The 14246-nt window shown below is 47.1% G+C and overlaps 1 long non-coding RNA gene across 1 annotated transcript; it reads left to right on the top strand.

Moving 5' to 3' along the window:
* Positions 1-7781: 7781 nt before the first annotated feature.
* LOC125320528 lies at positions 7782-14023 on the top strand. The gene is made up of 2 exons (XR_007201156.1): positions 7782-8146; positions 13325-14023. It is a non-coding gene; the product is annotated as an uncharacterized LOC125320528 (long non-coding RNA).
* Positions 14024-14246: the final 223 nt, after the last annotated feature.

The raw sequence follows: 14246 nt of genomic DNA, 5'->3' as shown, positions 1-14246 counted from the left end.
TGTGCCACCAGCAGGCATGTTTCACCACACCCACACATGGCCCTGCCCACATCTGTGTCCCTGCCACCCTGGAGCAAGCACAGCCCGGCTTGGCCCGTGGTCAGACCCCACAGTCACAGCCCCTCTCAGCCAGGCCCCAAAGATCTTCATCTGTGTGTCCCAAACAGCTCCAGGACGCTCCTGTGCCAGGCGCTGCACCCGCCACAGGTGGTCCATCCCAGGGCACTGCCTTGCCCGGTGCCACCTGGGACAGCCCATCCCAGGGCACAGAACAGCCCAGGTGCCATCCCTGGGAACACCACCCACGGCATGGCCAGAGCTGGGGCAGTCTCCCGGGATCATTCCCAGAGCCCAGCTCCAGGAACGGTCCATTCAGCCCTGCAGCCACATGTGCAGCTGGAGGCTCCAGCAGGGACCAGGGCCACCCCATCCCACACCAAAGGCAGCTCCACGGTCTGGGCAGTGGGAGCAAGCTCTCACGTAAGTTGGAGAAACACCAGCTGATATCTGGAGGAAATAACTCACTTTCCACTGGGGATAAAGATTCAGATTTGTGTATGTGGTGTTTTGTTTTTCCCAGTCAGAATAAACTTCTGAGGAAGAAAACCAAGTTTTCAGGAGCATTCTAGGAACAGCAGGTGAGTTCTAAACTTCAGTTCATACAGAATTAATCCTGCCAACATTAATTAAAAGTTGGGGTTTTTTTCTTGGTAAGCAGAGAGAATAATCATTGAATCCCTGAATAAGCCTTGGAAGCAAATAGGTTGAAATGACTGCAAATTGCATTGTTTAAGGGTCTTCACTTGGACATGAGATTAAGTAATTGTTTCTTCATCTTAAATGAACGCAAGCCTATCTCCTATTTAATAAAAATAAAAATTAATTCACCGAGATCACTAAAACAAGAATTGCATATGTTGAATTGTTTTCCAATATAACAGAAAAATTCCAAGAGGCTGGAAAGTGTTTTGTTTTAGAGCCTGTAGAAAGTTTTAGCTTTTAAAATAAAACACTCCCAAATACAGCAAGCTGATACCAATGATTCAGCAAAAGGGAGGTTCCATGCAGCATTGAAGGGCTCTACAGTGGCTGTGAGATACAACCCCTGGAGGGACTAACATAGACTGATAGAGCAGGTATCTTTGGTCCAAAAAAAAAAAGACAGAAACATCTCATCTCCAAATAAGAATATCAATATATAGATATTTAAAGTGGCCACTTGTTGGATATCAAACAGAATTTTCCTCCCTTCTCCCTCATTTTGTGTTTCATTAAAAAAAGAAAAAGGTTACTTTTCACTGTTGAGTCTCATTTCTCCATTAAGGAAAAAAAAAAAAGAAAAAAGAAGAAAATTCATTTAACCAGCAAACTAGCTCCTCTCTCAAACACTAATACTATTAACACTGTGAGACAGTAAGAAATGAAACACAAAAAAGGAATTCTGAAAATAATTTTTCTTTTAACTGTATTCTGAGGACAACATTGTGTAACTGGGAAACCTTTATGAGGTTATGGCAATAGATTTCAAGCTCTGGTGAGCTGAACTAGTATGTGATTACACAGGCAGGTCGTGCATGCAGTTCCTAGTGGTTAAAGACAGCCAGATGTTTCCTTACAGAGCTGGGCACTCCTCCCCTCCCACCCAAGAAGAACCTGTGTCGTTTTAAGCCCAGCTCAGCCCTGGCCAGCCCCATTTGCCCAGTGACATCTCCACGGTGTGCGGGACAAAGGCGGACACGGAACACCAGGTTAGTGACTGTGTCTGTTTTCACAGCGAGGGAGAGGAGAGGCTGTTCTTTATTCTCTAAAGCCAGCAAATGCATGCTCTGAAGCTTTGTGGACAGCCCTTTACCCACAGGAGCATTCACTGCCCAGGGGACAGAGCCAGCAGCCTGCGAGGTCACCCTGGCCCCATTAACCAGGCAAGTGCCACAATCCCCAGGGCAGCACAATGTTCCACACGAGCCCTGCCCTCGTGCTGCTCTGCCTCAGCCCCCTGAGCACCCTGAAACCACCTGGAAACACAGCATGGCCTGCAAGGGCTCCCAGCCCTCCCTCAGCTTCACAGCACACCCTGAGTGGGTGCCTGGTGACACCTGGCACTCTGCAGCCATCCTTCAAACCTGCAGTTACAAAACTCCTGCCAAGGACTCCCGAAGCGGGGAGAAGGTGACCTCTTGTCCCAGTTACTGGGACTCCAGTGTCCACACTGGTTCTGTTTCTCATACACTGAAGCTGTAGATGCTGGTACAAACATCACATGAGGGTTCTGAAGTGTGGGGACATGAATACCTTAACCTAGTCCATAACACAGTACTTGGGATTACACTTCAGCTAAATACTTTTGGGGGCTCTGTGCCATGCTGCTGAGTGAGTACAGGGCAAACCCACTGATTTCCAAGAGCTGATCTTGAAAAAGCCCTGGAGCACAAAACAGGCAGAAGTGTCCGGGATCCAGACAACATCACCCTTGATCATCCAGAGGCTGAAACATGAGGCCACCTCTGATACACTAACCACTCCCTTTTTCATTTCTGTTTTTCTGTTTCTAAGCTATCCTCAGAGAGCAAAAAGATGCTGGCAGGCAAGGGAAAAGTTTTCTGGCAATTTCTTTCTGATCAAGCACATTTCCCACAGATAATCATTCTATAAAGTTCACCAAATCTAATACATGCCAAGGAACACCACCACCTATTTTAATTGCCAAGTACAGGAACCTCGGAGTCATCCTATTCCAACCACAAATTAGAAATCCACTTACTTGTCAGTTTTAAGTTTCTCCAGGTGAGTCAGTTTAGAAGAGCAGTCTCGGGAACTCCAGAGCTATTGTTACCCAGTAAATTTAATATCCAGTGCAACGGGTAAGCTTCTCCAGCTTGGCAGAACCAATTCCAAACCCCTTACCACACTGAGAATCACTTTAGACTAAAAAACCCTTACAAGGTCCCTGCGCCACCCTCACACCTGATCTTAATTAAGACTAATTAACTTCCAGCATGCCTGAACATCTGTGTAGCTCTCACACCTGTTTCTACAACCTGTACAGTTGATTAATAATTCTTCTTTCCATGTTTTTGATATGTAATGTTGCAATTCCCAGCGCTAGGTCAGGAATTGCCAATGCTCACTTTATTTTGAGCTCAAGATCCATATTTCAGCCCCCTGCTGCTTCTGCTTGCAGGGTCCCTGCAACACAGCAGCCTTGCAGCACATAAGGGGCTCACAGGAGGGCTAGGGAGGGACTTGGGACAAGGGCCTGGACTCACAGGACACAGGCAAACAGCTTCCACTTCCAGAGGGCAGGTTTAGATGGGATATTGGGAAGAAATTCTCAGCTGTGAGGGTGGGCAGGCCTGGCACTGGGTGCCAAGAGAAGCTGTGGCTGCCCCTGGATCCCTAGTAGTGTCCAAGGCCAGGTTGGACAGAGCTTGGAGCAACCTGTGAGAGTGGAAGGCATCCCTGCCCATGAGGGTGGCATGAGATGGTCTTTAAGGTCCCCTCCAACCCAAACCATTCTGGGATTCCCTAGTTTTGACACAGAAACTTCCCAGTTATCCCTGGCCAGTTAACAAGTGCTCAGGCTGCCACTGACAACCAGTGGCAGCCTCTGCCCACTGGAAGCAAATCCTTTCTGGAGCATTCTCTAGTTACCAATGTTACAAATAAACTTTCCTTGTGGAAAGAGAGCACTTCAACTCTCACAAAAGCTGCTGCCTCACTTTCCTCCCCACTTTAGTCCTTCTTTTCACTCAAAACTATCTTTGAATGCCTAACGATGCCTGATGCTCAGCACCTGCAGCAACCTAAGTAATTACAGAGCAGCTGCACCTGAGCAGCTGCAGCCTGCCCCACCCAAAACTCCTGGTTTGCATTACCCACAATGACAGACTGGGAAAAAATATCAGCTTCTTTGTCTCTGAGGTCTTGAAATCAGGATTTCGTGAAAAATGCTTTGGTTCAGCAGAGCCACGGCAAACAAGACTGGAATAGCCATGGGAAATGCAATTTCATGCTACATAGGGTGGTAAACAAGTTGGTAAAACAGATTAGACTACATATGAAATCTGTGTGAAGTTTCTGTTTAGCAAGGAAAGTGCCTGCAATGTCACACAAAACACTCGATGGCTCATTCTTTGTCACCACTGTCTCCAAAACATTGCCATCACAGCTGCACTGTTTTTCTGTGTAACTGGGGGATTAGGAGCAGATGAATATAGAAGAGGAAAGCCAAGTCCAGCCTGTGCCAATCTGGGTTTAACTGGCCTTATCTTGGCTACTTCTGGGCCCTGACTTTAAGCCCTTCTGGTGGCCAGGCTAGCTGTGGGGAGCTCCTCCAGTCACCACTGGGCCGGGGCAGGGTAGAACACCAGCATGCAGTTATAAAAACACTATAAAAACTTTGTCTTCACGATTTTTCAAGGGGCCAAACTGATTTTTTACTTTTCTCAAATGAGCAAAACTAGCACCTGTGTGAGATGCTGGCAGGCATCTCCCAAGGCATGGGAGCCATGCTGGGACTGCTCCCTGCTGGACTGCAGCGCTGCAATTAAAAAAAGTAACTGTTAATTACAGCTGGCTGCAGCAGGCCAAGGGCACCAAGTACCCTGTCCACCCTGCCCCAAACTGCCTCAGACCTCCCGCAGGCCTTGGTGCTGGGGCTGGGCTAACGGAGGGACAGGGACAGGGCACAGGACCCCTCAGCAGAGCCTAGCCTAGCGCACAGACTGCGCTAGGGACTGACAGAGTTCAGGTCTCCAAAGTCTCTTCAAGTTCCAAGAAGTGGATTTAAGGAGGGTTTTTACTTACAGAGCCAAAAAATCAATACAGTTGCTTATCCTCATGTGCATCCGAGCCCCACATTGTGCCCTGTCTGATGGTCCAGGTGTGCCTCAAGGGACACTAACAGAGCTGGAAGTGCTCCCTCAAACCCACCCCAGGGCATCCCTCACATTCTGGTGTGCCCAGCACACCTGTCTGCAGAGCCAGCAGGTCTCCTGGGGGGAGTTGCCCTGAGGGACTGGTAAATAAAAGTTTTATGTGCTAGCCTTCCGCTTACAGCAAAATTGCTTAAATTCTGCCCACAACTATTTTGCTGGGGAAACAGCAATGTCATGGAGGATTGTCAGCCAGACTTTACTCTCCTAATCTGAAGATAATCCCCAACCCAGATTCTCTCTGTCACTGAGAATGGTTACAGGAAATGCCAGGGCAATCCAGAACTGATGTAATGAGTTTGATGATTGGGAAACTCAAATCAATTTCGTTTACTGAGCCCCAGCACAAATCAGAAGAGATCATGGCTTCCAGGTTAAAGACCTTTGCTCAACTTTCTGCTGCTCTGAGTTAATCTTTCTCTACCCAGCAGTCGGAGTGACCAGCACAGGTAATCTTTAACCAGTGGCCATTGACTGACAAGGATCACAGCATTTCTCCTCGGGGATCTGAGCTGTCCCAGCACTCGTAGCCCTTACCTCTGTCCATGAAATCGTGGTAAACGCGCCCCTTGAATGTTGCAGTACTCTGGGATAAGTTGATAAACACCACCTTTGTCTACTCTGAGCCCAAGAATCCCTGTAGCAATGTCCTCTCAAAAATTACACAGCCATATCCAAAAGCAATGTGAGTCAGCATAGAGTCACTGACATTAAGAAAGCAAAGGGATAAATTCAGTTCCACTGTTGGATAAGTGTCATTCTTCTCCATAAAAGATTCCGGCTTAAATCTCTGACCCAGCTTTGTCTGGAAGTTTAAGCCAAGGGAGCCATGCCCATGGCTGGTGGGACCATAACAGGATTTTTCCATGGATGAAATAGCCAGCCCCAAATCAGTTGAAGAGTATTGATTATGTGCTAGAGTAAAGCCACAAAGATACAGCTCAGTTTATTAACCCTGCAGCTATTCCTTCAGTTTTGAAGCTGTTCTCCCACTGTTTCCACACAGAAAAGACACCATCCCTGTGATTTTCATTTCCCTCAACATATCCTCCACATTGTATATAAGAAAAATGAGAGGAAAGAACTTTTGTATGGATCAAATCATGTCCTTTGTCTAGTGACACCTTACTCACCAGGAGCACTGCTTACAAAATGGAAGCACAGAATAATTTAGGCTGGAAGGGACTTTTTGGGATCACAGGACTCAGTCCTCTGCTCCGAGCAGTGTCAGCCTCAAAGTTAGACTGCATTTCAAAGTTAGGTGATTTTGCTTGGGGTCATAGCTACATATTTCCACGGGAAGAATCTGGCCCTCAGGTGCATGTGCAACATATGTTGCATTATCTGTCCCTGTGTCACCTTTAGTAACATTTAAACAAACCAGTTCCTTTTCTTTTTCCAGGAATTTCCCAATACTTTGGCATTTCATTTCAGAGAACTGGACCTCAACCAGCCTGCAGCAGTACTGGATGTTGCAATGCAGTTCCAGACTTTCCTCAGGCTCCCTGTGGAGTGACCAGTGCTTCACCTACAGTTGCAGAGCCTCATTTTGAGGGAAACTGCTTTTTTTTCCCCCAGAAACACAACCCACAAAATATCAAGTAAGTGGTGTTTCCACCGTGATTAAAAGTAGCACATTTTAGTTTCTCTCTGCTAATTTTGGACATGTGGCTTTTCAGTTTTGGGTTGGTTGGGTTTTTTTTAATCTGAGGACTTTTGTCCTCTTTTTCTGATTAAGCAAATTGTCAGATACCTTCTGTAGACTTCGAATGCACATCCATACTTTGAGTAGCATAAGGAGTTTGCACATGGGATGCAGATATAATTGTACAGCTCATTTCTAGATACCTACTTTCCCCAAACCTTGTTCTACTACTAGGGCAGACTCTGAACTACTACTATTACTAGTAGTACTGGTAGTAATAGTAGTATTTCTGTCATCTTCACACTGTGTGCATGCACCAGTCCCAAACGAGGAATTACTGTTTATATAACAGGACTGGGATTAGAAATCAGCATTTTAGGAAACAGTAGATTATTCTTGCCATGACACATGTGCAGTCCAAGACAGCCTTAAGCAAAAATGACGTGTCATCAACTGGTAACAAAGAGGTGTCAGGAGGAGAGGGCGAGACATAGAATGTTTTCTAGATTTGATTTCATGGTGGTTTTCTGCTGCTGGATGGACACATCCAGCCAAAATCAGTAAAGTGACCTGGTTCCTCACTTTTCTGAAGTATTTATATCAAAAACCTTGGTTTCTAAACCCCCAAACTACTACTTCAGACTGTTCCAAAATGTTCTAATGGAACAGAAGTATGGTAATGGAAGTAAGCGATGAAACACCTTTTAGTTAACTAGCAAAGGTTCTCATACCCAAGATGTGACTTTATTTTATGTTCAGAGAAAATCTCAGGTTCAAATCCTATTTTAGCCTTCCCCCAAAAAAGTGAAATTCATCAGGCCCTAAATGTGGAGGTTTATGCAACGGTCTTGTTGGATGAGGATCTGGGAGGTGTGTGCCGTTCCTGAGTTTGCCAGCAGTGTTCAGACAGGCTCAACTGAAGCCAGGCTTTCCCCCCACCTCCTAGGTGTGCTGGAAAGTGCAGTCTGAAAATTCCCACACAGAGCAGACAGTACACTAAAATTTAAGACAGAAAAACGATTGACAAGCCCCAGCAGTGAACATGAGATGAGCGCTGTGACCTGAGGAAGAGATGAAATCAGTCTCAGTGGCAGAAGTAAGCAATTAATATGCAGCCAGAATAAACACTCCATCTCAGGGTTCAGCAAAATAAGGAGCTGAAACTCCTTATATTTTGCATTTTTCCCTCCCCACATGTGCTCTCTCTGAAGGAACAGAGAAAATTGAGGTCTCAGGGCTTTTTTTCCATTCTTTAGTCTGACTAAAGGTGACTCCAGCTCAGTGCAGCGAGGGTCATCTCCCTCCCCCAGATCAATATTTTAATATGACTTATCAGAGCAAGAATGAATTGTTTACTTTAAAACCTCAGGATCCCATAAAGGGAGAGGGAAAGGTGTCCACTGGAAGCAGAGGCTTGCAGCAGCTGCCCACTGCTGGGAACTCAGAAAAGAAACCAGGACTCCAAAGATTCGAGTACAGACAGTCAGCAAAATGTCCTGCGAGAGAATCCTGGTTCTGCCAAGCCCTAACAACACACCAGAGGACCCTTTGGCTGTTGTCTCCGATGGTAAGTGTCTTCCTGTGCTCAACTCATGTGAGGAAAAGGAAATGCTAAAATATATTAACAAATATAGTGCAGGTGGATTTCCAACACTAAGCACTTCAGCATACCAAAATATCCACACATGCTTGGGGCTCAGCTGTGTAGTATAACAGGATTTAATGTCTTGGACCTAGGGATCTCTACCTGCACTTGGGAAGAGATTAGGCTTTTGTTAGGGCAGTGCAAACCACCCTGAACGTTTATTGTTTTTAAAAAATGGGGTGATGGGGGAGCTGACGGACTTCCTGGTGTGAACAGGAATGCTTCCAAGTCTGGCCATATGGGAAGGACAGGTTCTGCGACCCATCTTGAAAAACCCTCTTGAAAACCCTCTTGTTCTTCACAATGCTCCTCTGCATTGGAACATCCCAATAATGTTCTTTAAACATGTCCAGCAGAAGAGACGCAAAAAGGGGATTTTTCTCTGATGATTATGCTTTGCTTTCTCCTTGCAACTGTCCCATTGTTTTGGGTTTTTTTCCCTTGCAGTACTAAAAACTAGTGGCCATTTCTCTTTCTTTCATTATCTTTTGACTTGGAAATATTCCTGTTTATTTGCTGGAAGTTTCCACACAGCTGTGGGACTATAAAGTGCCTGTTTGCAGTGGCATCAGCTGCCTTGCTTTCTCCTTACATGTTCTGCAGTGAAGTCGAGTCCTTCTGCCAGGATTGCTGGGCTTTCCTGCTCTGCACAGGATTGCCAGGCTTTTCCTCATTAATAGGATCTTGCCTGATCATTCCCCTCTGCTGCAGAGAGAAAGCTGAGTAAAATGTGTATGAGGAAAGGTAAGGGAAGACACCAACATAGGTGAATTAGAAATCCAGGTACAGCACCTCTGTCCCTGTGGCATTAATTTCTCACTCTCACCAGCTGCAGGATAGGCACACTTACCAAAACCAGCCCCGTGGACCTCAGGGCTACAGCTGCATCCTGACTGACAGAATGTTCTGGCATGAATGGGTCTTTGCCATCATTAATTCCAAAGACTCAGTGCCATGTGATGCTCAGGGTGTGTTGCAGCTCCTCTCCTTCTTTCATGTCTCCTTCATAGCTGGGATTGCACAAAAGCCTGACCTGTGGATCTGCACATCTGCCTGTTTTGTGTGTGTGTTCAAATGCCCAGCTCTGTCCCACTGCAGCACTACAGACTCAAAACACAGTGGAACATGAAAATCCCTTGGGTGTCAGCCATGCACAAGCATTTCTAGGCTTGCTTTTGTGGCAGGGATGGGAATGCTAGATTATTACTGTTGTGATAATCACGCTGGAGAAATGAGACAGCCTGATCTGGTAACCAGACAGTGAAGGTCCATTTCTCTGCTGTTCTGTCCACCAGCCAAGGGCACTCAGAACCCAGCTTCTACTGCCAGCTCGTGGCACTGAGTTATCACAAACTCTCCCCTGAGGTTTGACTAGATGTAAATCAGCAATTAAAATGATCCAGAGCCCTACTAAGTCTGCCCTGACCTATCAACACTGGTTGAACTATATTACAATTGGGAAAGATCCAGATAAGATAAAAAGTTAGATCATGGGGTGAGGATTGGTGAGGAGATCCCTGTTACATTGTGAAGAGCAGGCTGGTGGTTCAGGTGTGTCATTACAGGTGGGCAGCAGCTCATCTGGGTGCCTTAGTGTCACCCTTCTGTGGGCACTTCGACGTTTGATGCTGTAGAATTGAGTGGGCTAATTTGTGAGCCCTGTGCTCCGTGCACAAAAAGGGATTGATGAAAAGGCTAAGCCCAGGGAGGAGTTCTCAGAGGATGAGCCTTTTGAGGGCTTTAACTTCCTTAACACTCTGTTGCTAAAGCAGAACCAGATCCAGAAGACTATTGGAGAGTCTGGGTTTACTACACATGGGCAGCAAATTCTCCCCAGTATGTAAAATGGGAATGCCTTTCTGAGCTTAAAAATAAATGAGAGAGTAGTTGAAAAGCACTACAGCAAGACATCCCGTTCTCACCTCTTGGCACAAAAAGACAACTGCATCCCCTCACAAGGGGCTTCTAACCAGTCCACAGAGGAGTCTCTTTTGAGACAGAAAGTTCAATTTTCAGTAGCTACAAAAAAAAGGTTACTGCTGTTTGCCCTAGCCCTGGTTTCTAACCTCTGTTCGGCTCCCTCCCCTGCCATGGAGCCCTGGGAGAGGGGCCCCGGGGGGGACAGACACGGGGTTTCCCTGCCCCTGCTCAGCCTCGTTCCCATTGGTTGGTTTGTGTTCCCTGCGCGGGCAGAAGGACCCTTGGTCCCGTGACTGGAACAGTTCCTGGGCAGAGCTCCGGCCATGCGGCTGGAGAAATAAACATCTCTGAAACAGCTATCAAGAATCTGTCTGTCCATATATATTTCCTTTCCACGGGACTCCTGGTTTGATATATGCATGTTGCAGGATCCCCACTGCAACATAATGGTGGAGAATTGTGAGTAGAACGATCCCCGATCCCTAAGTGACTGATTTGTGTGAGTAAACCCTGGAAACTTTGGATTCCTCTTCTTGGTTTTGTTTGCTGTTCCATATCTAAACTATGGAGGAACCGTGGGAAGACTCTTGGCTCTCAGAGCCGCATATGGACATTTATCTTAAAATGATTCTTGAACAACGATTTGTAAATTTTAGCTTGATTCAAGCTCAAAAAGAACTGAAACACTTCCTGGCATGGTTGTTTAAGAACTTTTTCTATGTTTCTTGGGATTTAATTATTACCAAGGGCTTTTGGAAAACCGTTTGGACACAGTTAATACTGGAGTCAAAATATATGCCGATGGAAGAATATTTTCGTGAATATTATTTAGTTACCGAGACTGTTGAGCAATGTCAGCTGTGTCCTGGTGAAGGGAAGCGTGGCGCAGGGACCGTGCGGCCCAGGCCACGTGCACCGAGCACTCTGCGAGCAGCAGCGAGGCAGTTCCCGCGCGCGGGCGGAGCCACGCGAGCCGCAGTGTCGGTGGCGGAGCGAGGCGCGGCGGGAGCGGCGGGACCCGGCGGTGCCTGCCCGGCCGCGCGCAGCGCGTGGTGGAGCGAGCCCCGTGAACGCCCGACCGAGAGGGGCGGCGCGCGGGCGGCGGCTGGCGGCGATGGCGGTGGAGCGGAGCCGCGCCCAGCCGAGACGCGCGCTGGAGCGGAGCGCGGGGGAGTCGTCGCTCGGGGGCCCGGCCGAGACGTGGGTGCAGCGCCCGACATCGGCAGCGAAGCTGCGACCAGAGGAGGCGACGCACGGAGAACTGAGCGGCACGGCCCGGCCCGGCCCGCGCAGCCCCGAACGCGACCCCGGGAAGAGCGCGCAAGCCCCAGCAGCCCCGACAATTCCAACACGGGAGCGACCGAAAGAGAGGGCAGAGACGCAGCGAGACAGAAAACAGCAGCCACTAGGAAAAAGGAAAAGATCATAGTACCTAAGGTCTTAGGGATAGTAAAATGGTATAATGTTAAGCAAAATTATGGTTTTATAACAAGGTGTGACAACCAGCAAGACATATTCGTGCATAGAACTGCTATTAAAAAGAATAACCCTGAAAAATGCATCCCAAGCTTGGGAGATGGAGAGGTGGTGCAGTTCAAAATTACACAAGGTAGAAAAGGGTTACAAGCACCGCAGGTCACTGGGCCTGATGGTGTTCCTGTAAAAGGCAGTATATATGCAAAAAATCGTAGTCATGTTAGACAATATCTCCACTGTAAACCCCCCCTACAGTCTCCCTTTCCTAATCCCACCTTTCCCTTTTACCCTATGTCCTATTACCCCCAGTGTATTCCCAATCCGTTTTTTCATCCATGGTTTCCCTCACAAAACCATGCTTTTGCCAATTGTTTCCCCAAAAATCCCTTTCCAATGCCGAGTGGGGGATGAAAAGGGGGAGGGAAGAAGTTAAACCCTCTCCTGCCTCAGTTTCCCACAAAGCATGCCCGGAGAGTCCTGTCTCCCTTCTGTCAGCCCTAAGATGTTCCACAGAATCTGTTTAGACATTTAAAGGCTCAGGAGGGTGGCTTGTTTTGTTTTGAAACTGTTCTTGTTATGTTTATCCAGTTATTTTCATTCTCCTTTTATTAAAATAAAACAGGTGAGGTGTTGGGGTCCCTCCCCTGCCATGTAGCCCTGGGAGAGGGGCCCTGAGGGCACAGACACGGGGTTTCGCTGCCCCTGCTCAGCCTCGTTCCCATTGGTTGGTTTGTGTTCCCTGCGCGGGCAGAAGGACCCTTGGTCCCGTGACTGGAACAGTTCCTGGGCAGAGCTCCGGCCATGCGGCTGGAGAAATAAACATCTCTCTGAAACATCTAGCAAGAATCCGTCCATATATATTTCCTTTCCATGGGACTCCTGGTTTGATATATGCATGTTGCAGTATCCCCACTGCAACAAACCTCCTCCATTCCATGTGCTCCTCCTTCTCTGTTTTCTCTGCCTCTCTGCAGCATTCAGATGTGATGATGGCATATAACTGAATTTCCATGGATTACAAATCCCTGTTCAGCATGTTTGTGTGCTCTTAATCCACTCCTTAGTCCACGTGATCTTTTATGGGATGTTTTCTACTCACTGAGTATGCAGAAATGTTATTTGGCTAGCAGGCTAAACACACAGAGAAACACTCTGAAACACCCAGCCTGTGCAGAGATGACCACCACAGCTATGGATCCTAGAGCTTAATTCCCTGATGCACAGGTGCTGATGTGTCCCAGAAGAACAAGCATGGAATAGCACAGGGGCAGTGGGACCAGGAGTACAGACCAACTTGGCTGTCTTGTATGTGGGCTACTCAAAAATGCTGCTAAAAACAAGTATATGAAAATCAAATATAATCTCCAGCATTGTGATTCCTCAGGTCTGACATAGCTATAAAAGTCTGGTGCTGATTCTGGGCTGTCTCCACCAATTAGAGGAAGACATGGGCCCTGGCAGGAATGACTCATCCCTGTCCTCAGGAATTTGTCTCTAGAATAGTACAGTTTACTTTCTCCAGGTGCTGTCCATCTCCCTTGTCTGCAAAGGCACTCAAAGCCACTTAGCTTTTACATTCCCACAGCTAGCTGAGACACAATATTCACCTCAAAGCAATTCAGGATCCTGTGTCCCGCCTCCTTGTGAGAATGCCGATGTGCCACATATAAATATGCACAACCCAGTCTTGTCTCTGTTTTGCAGGTCTTTGAAACCCCCTCTGCTGAAGTCTGCAGTGTGCATCCATGACTCCTTCCATGGGCTAAGGACCTGCTCCCAGAGCTGTGGAGTGTGACAATGGTGTTTGTGTCCAGTCTATCAAACGCCATTATCACACTAAATAGTTCCTGGCAGACAAAGCATCACGTCAGGAAGGTTTGGGACCTCTGGCAGTACATCTTCCCACTGTGCTGAGGAATAAACAACCATGGTACATGTACAGCAGGATGACTCTGCTCCTTCTTTTAGAGGCAAAAGCACCAGAGTATGTGAGAAATCCATACTCTGACACAAGCGCTTCCAGATCCCCATTGTAAAGCACACCAGACATCTTAAGGAATCATCACTATACTGTCATCACTAGGAAAGTGGATTTCCTTGGCATTAATAGGGCTGCGTTTACCTCTGAGAGGTCAGCTTGTGATTTTCTTTTTCCCATTGAACTGACTAGGACAATAAAACTGATGGCAATTAGGCAATGGGGTGAAACTCCATCTCTGACTTTGGCACCAAACTACAACATACATTTGGAATATTAATTGGCTGAGATGCTCACAACATTTTTCAAACAGAACACTTCCCAAAATTCTGATAAAAATCTATTGCCTCTGTTATAAACATGTATTATAGTATTGGCTTCTCGCAAAGTATTAAAGTAGATATTATATAATGTTAGAAATGCTTTTTGCTGTGTGGATGTAGTTTTCTCTCGTTTTAGCAAGAATGTTAGCAAGTGTGAGCAAGTAAGATAACCTCCAAGCGAGCAGAAGATGAGGCCCAAGGAGCTGCTAATCAACACTTTGTCCAGGGAACAAAAGGGCCCAAAGGCTACTCCGCCCGGAGAACGGGCGGCCAAGAGGGTCCGAGAGCCGTTATCACCGCTCTGCCCGGGGGGCAAAGAGGCCCA

The sequence above is a fragment of the Corvus hawaiiensis genome, chromosome Z (assembly GCF_020740725.1).
Source record: "Corvus hawaiiensis isolate bCorHaw1 chromosome Z, bCorHaw1.pri.cur, whole genome shotgun sequence".
Classification (NCBI taxonomy): Eukaryota; Metazoa; Chordata; class Aves; order Passeriformes; family Corvidae; genus Corvus; species Corvus hawaiiensis.
This window is presented reverse-complemented; position numbering and strand designations above follow the sequence as displayed.